Raw genomic sequence first — 6,000 nt, 5'->3', positions numbered from 1 at the left:
CAGGTGTCCATGCGGGGCAGGTCAGAACGACACAACAACAAACGATACAAACACGTGTGGCAGGGGTGCAAAGGAGAGGAAAGGTAAACAAATCACCTAAACAACAAAAACAAATCAATCTAAACAATTTTTTGTTGTGCAGGTTGGTGAAGAGGACAGGACCGGTTCGGATATCACTCGACACTGATAATAGCTGTTGCCGGGAATTCAACGGAGATTACCGGGTTCCCGGCGCAGCGCGCTAACCGCTACGCTGCTTCTCCACTAAAGCTCACCTCCTTCCTATCCGTTTCATAATGTCAGCAAGTTGCCTGAGGCTCCCAGCGGACATCACATTTGGGCATGGCGCTTTCAGCAGGGGCGCTGACAAACACATTGTTTACATTCGTCTCCTTTGCACCCAACACTTTCCACCTCTTAGCATGCCGCCTGCATCTGATGCTAGCGGTGATGTCACCGCGGCAGTATGTTGATGACAAATTATAATTGGATGATGCTGTGCGTTTGCGGCGGTGCAAGAGCAAAAATAACAAACTACTCGATGCATTTGTCAATAATGGCATTGAAAAGAAATGTATAAAATGTGACGTTTCGGGCAATGGCCCTTCTTCATAGCACTTTTTGGTATTTAGTATGTTGTCCTTCCCCCCCCCCACACCTCCGATGAGCACGCTTGGCTACGTGCCGTGCAAAATAAATTCAACACGCATACAATTAAATAGATTCTAGAATTGAAGCTTTCATGACTGCAAGGATTCATACTCTGTTTTTTTCGGCAAAGTCACGTAGGTCAAAAAATACAGTGACTTTGGCTGTAACGGTTCCACCTGAAGATGGAAGCTTGTGTTGCCTCCGAAACCTCGTGTTTTAATTTAGTTATTTTCATTTATTTTATTTTTTACCTACGTGACTTTACAAAAAATATATATATTTCAGAGACAAAGTGGATGAGTTGGAGACTGCACTCGATACCATGGGACTTTTTATGTTTTCTCATGACCAGTTTTTTTAATTGGCACGTGAATAGTTAACTAATAGTAGCTACTAGGTAACAGACAAACCTTCCATTATCAAAAGGTATCACTAAAGAAATAAATTTACTGTATATACAAAATGTAGTTATAAAATGTTACTGGCACATGATATTGAATTTTCATTACAGTCAACTCTCAATTATCTATGTTTATGGGAGGGGAAGGTAAAGCCCGGATAAAACTAAAATCCTGGCAGTGCTAAATGCATTTGTTCGGTTATACAAATATAAAACATATTGTTTGTCTATGGGGCCGTTCATAAATGACGTCACGCACCTGGGGGGGTCAGACATTTGTGACGATGTGTGACAAGGGGGGGGGGGGGGGGGGTTGAGAAATGTGACGTTATATCAAAATGCGCAACTTTAAATAAATATAAACAACATTTTCTACTTATTTAATAGACTTTTTAATAAATGTTTCTCCTACAACATCAGAGTGCAGCGCCACATTAAATACGCACTACAATGACAATAGTTTAAAGCGATTTGAAGCATGTTTGTTTTTAGGGGGGGCAGAGCTTTGTGACGTCATATTTGAGGGGGGGGTCTGACTTTTTGTGACGCCGTGTGACGAGGGGGGGGGGTAAAAAATCGTCCAAAATCGCGTGACGACATTTATGGACGGCCCCCTATATAGAAGTTGCGGAAAGTCACTTGATACACGTATCTGGCAATGCGCGTGTGAATGTGACACTTGGGTCTGACGTGCATAGGGCCCACAACTCTTTACCTGCGGTGCACGGGCGCACACGCCCAGGTGTGCCGCTGACCCAGGCCGTTGGCCCCGGCCCTCAGTGGCGGAACAGGCTGTAGTAGGTGAGTAAGCCACAGCCGACCACCCAGCCCAAGAGCAGCAGCGCCGGCACGGCATACCGCTGGTATTTCTTTAGACCTACCGACACACACACACGTGGGCCATGACCGTGACGTGGCCTTGCAGTGCAGAGCTCGTTTCGCCGCTCGTTTGCAAGAGATGTTCACGGTTTCGAATCCAGCAGCCGCCCCGATTAATACTGCCGGTTGTAGTACTACTGCTACTAACCACCGTATGCGCAGTCTGCTGTGCTTCACAGTGGACGTTAAAGATCCCCGTGACGTCGTTCACAAGAGTCGGCCGTTGTGTGCTGGCATCAGGGTTACCCGCACCTCCGATTAGCACGGTTAGTTACGTATGGTGCAAAAGAAGCTCCACATACATAAACACATCTTTATATTCTCATTTGGGATTAAACATAGCAATCACCACCCCACCCATCCCCTCGAGGAGTTTCCACGTGTTAGAATATTGCATAAGGATTGTGCGGTTTTACTATTGTTTTTGTCGACAGTGTAAGATGATGTCTCGAAACTGCTTCTGAAGTCACTTCAACGGTCCTCTTTAACCACACTGGGAGCCCGCTTTTTATATCCCTGACAGAGATGAATAATTATTCATCGTGTGTCAGTCAAACAGAGAACCCAGTTTATTCATGTGTGAATGAACCCAGAATTATCATTCAGCAGTGCCAACTCAGTGCAATCCACTTGGCCACTCCCCAATCATATTTTTCAAAGCATTTGAGATAACGTTGTCGAATCTGATAAAATACCACGTATATTTTTTTATTTTAGTTTTCAGTTCTTACGGTGTGCGTAAGTTGTTTATGCTAGGTTTTCTGCGACATGGCTATACTGTGAGATATTGTACGATATGATTCATTATAATTGCACGGCCCGCTTTGCTAAATAATCTGAATCAAATCTGTAAATGATGAGAACAGGCCGTCATAACAGCATAATATTGTAATATCGTGATTATCAAAACTCATATCGTCGCGTCCCTTAAAAAATCGATTGTAGCACGATAAGTCATCCCGTTGCAACCCTGGCGTGTACATTTATGTACCAGCGCTTGTACCACTGCAACGTGCGAGTTCGGATAGCGGTCAAACACACCTGCTCGTGATCGCCATAAATAGGTGGCAAGGTTATGCAGCACTGAGTGTTCCTAACACTCCCGCGTCCTTAAGTGTGAAATCTTTTTTCAGAAGCGCATTTGATTCAACCGTCAGCTGTCAGGCAAGCGGTGTTTTGAAATTGTGCCACCCTCAATGGGGTGGCTTGTCAAGTTGATGCAGTAAGACGTGCGCTGGCGATGGCAAAACCGCGTCCTAGAAAATTTGCCGTCGATATTAATGAACCATGGTGCCTACGAACACTGTATAAATGTAATACTTTAAACTGGTCTTGAGTATTCGGAATCGGAATCTTTATTTATACAGGAGGAATCTGATTAGCTATAAAGCTCTTTTTCACACATGTCCAGTAGGGGCAGGACAGAAAACAGAGTATTAATTCATTGACACAGAAAATTATTACGAACCAGGTTAGAGTCAGGTTTAGGGTGGAGCAGTAAGTGGCTAGCGCACTGCGCTATGAACCCACCAACTTGCGTTGAATTCCTGATCACGGCTAACAATGTCTGTACGTATGTTGAACTTCTTTCGCACCGTACATAGCCAACCGTGACAATCGGAGGCTATCAGGGACCCTGCTATGGCTTGGCAACAATTTAAATACCTGAATGTATTATGTACCTACCGAGATTAAAAAACAAACAATCATTGGCGATTTCTGAACCGATCTTGCCCCGCCACGCCGCAGCCCTGCTTTCACCATCCCTCACTGAGCAGCGTGGTCAGGCATTGGTCAATGACACAGCATGACAAGTGAATTGACAAAGGGCTGTAAATTATAATTATTTTTAAAACCCACTGAGACCACGTTAGATCATAAACATGTACAAATTAGCTGTTGTGAAGAACAGTGGTAATGTATTTACACCCCTTACAAGCCAGAAAGTCCAATGTTTGCTTGCTCTGATTTAATTTCTCCATAAGCTTCTATACTGTGCCTTTTCTCTACTCACATCCACTGCTCTCTCATCTCATTCCACCACATCCTTCCATCTCACCCTCAGTCTCCATCTATTCCTCATGCCATGCACCAGTGAGTTATATGGTTATATGTCTGAGTCTATGGGTCTCTGTGTAAATATACGGTTCTTTGTGTCGTCTATGGGTTTCTAATCTCCATAGTCCTGCTACTTGCATCCTCTGTGTCTCTTCTCAACTGTGTCCACAACATCTGAGTCCCGCATCTCCCTGATCCCAAGAATATTAGCGACCTCCGCTAAGACCCTGCTTTCTTCATTCTACCAACTTCTTTCCCTTAGAGATATTCCCAGTTCCCAACATCCATCTCAGCATTCTCATCGCTGTCCTTTGAAGCCTCCTTATTTCTTCGTGCCCACGTCTCTCCACCGTGTGACACCACCGATCGTATCACTGTCTATGCGTATTTTCTTTCGTTTTACTCGCATCTTGCAATCAGTAACAATTTCTCAAACCTCTGTCCATTCATGCCATCGTACCTCGCCTCTTTCATTATTGTTACATATTAATTTTTTTATATTCTTACATTCCATAATGGTTCATTAAATAATAATAAGTGCATATTCCACTGTATCCTAACCAACTTAATGTAACTCTAGGGCACCCTTGCAATTGATGTTAATGTATCACGTATCTTAACTGGGACTTTATTTCATCATCTGGGTTGATACTAAATAAAGGACATTACATTACTCCGCAGCTTCCATTACCTTCCTGTGAATATTATTCAAACGCACACGACCAGAACGTTAGTTTAGAATTCGCCAACTTCTTACCGGTCACTTCCATCGTGTGCGTCTTCTCTCTCTTTCTCTGGCGAATGACCCGGCTGTGTGGCGTGTGCGCACACAGAGGACAATGGGCACATTAAGTATGGGCGCGTGTGTCCTGTATTGCTCCATGCAAGTATAAATAGCCGGCGGCTATCAGGGACCCTTCCGATGGCTCGACAGCAATGCGAACACCTGCAAGTATTTCTATCCCTACCGAGATGATAAAAAAGCAGCCAGCAAAAAGCCTTTTGGCCGCCTGCCCCATGCGGACTGTGTACTGAACATTTCATCGCCGGCTAAAAGGGGGTGGTGACCTTGATAAGTCATCTGAGATGGTTGATACTTTCTCCAGTTTGTTTATACCCTTTGCTCCTCCAATCCAATGTCCGGGCATCTCCTAATGCCCCCTTTGACTGTCGCTCTCTCTGTGAGCCACGTACCTTTATCAAAGATGCCGTCAATCCATTTAGCCCAGGCTGTGATATTTACTGAAAAATGTTGCGTCAGATGCTTCTCACAGTTGTATCCAATTGTTCAAATAGCTCATGTTACTTAATTCGCTGCATTCCCTGGCTTCTTCTACCTCTAATGGTCCCAGTCAATACACATGTATTCAATTCACATGTATATTCAGTCGCTTGTTTTCTAATTGCATGTCCAACAAATAGAAAGTTTCCTTTTTCAATTTAATTGTATTAATATTGTTGTTGGGTATCCTGCAGCTATCCATAATACATTCATGTCATTTATTTGACCGTGAAATGCTTAACATCCTTCTTTAACAAAAACAAATTTGCTTCTAGTTTGCTTTGTAGTGTCTTTGTAATTGTCGTTATGAGTAACGTTGGCTAAAGTTACATTGGTTGGCTCCCCTTATAATACCTGTGTTGTTATAATAGTCGTGCAATGTCAGTGTAGCTGTTCGTTTTTTATAAATGGCTTGTAAATATTTTTTTTTGGCATTGGTTTCAGAGCTTGAATGACTTACATAAGCTTCCACCGAGTTGAATACATTTCCATTCATAGTCTACAGAGGCTAGGCAATGGTATTTTCCAGAATTATTGAGTAAATATAATGAAAATACAATTCATAACGTGTACAATCTATCACAGACTTATTTGACACCGACTCTGACGTGGCCCTTTAAGAAAGAGGTGTCCCTTTAAGAAATTGACCTTAAAGAGGTGAGACTTTTATATATTGCGCTTTAAGAAAGAGGTGGACCTTTAAATGCCTCTTAAAGGTCAACGTAGTTCA

The sequence above is a fragment of the Lampetra fluviatilis genome, chromosome 28 (assembly GCF_964198595.1).
Source record: "Lampetra fluviatilis chromosome 28, kcLamFluv1.1, whole genome shotgun sequence".
Lineage (NCBI taxonomy): Eukaryota > Metazoa > Chordata > Hyperoartia > Petromyzontiformes > Petromyzontidae > Lampetra > Lampetra fluviatilis.
This window is presented reverse-complemented; position numbering follows the sequence as displayed.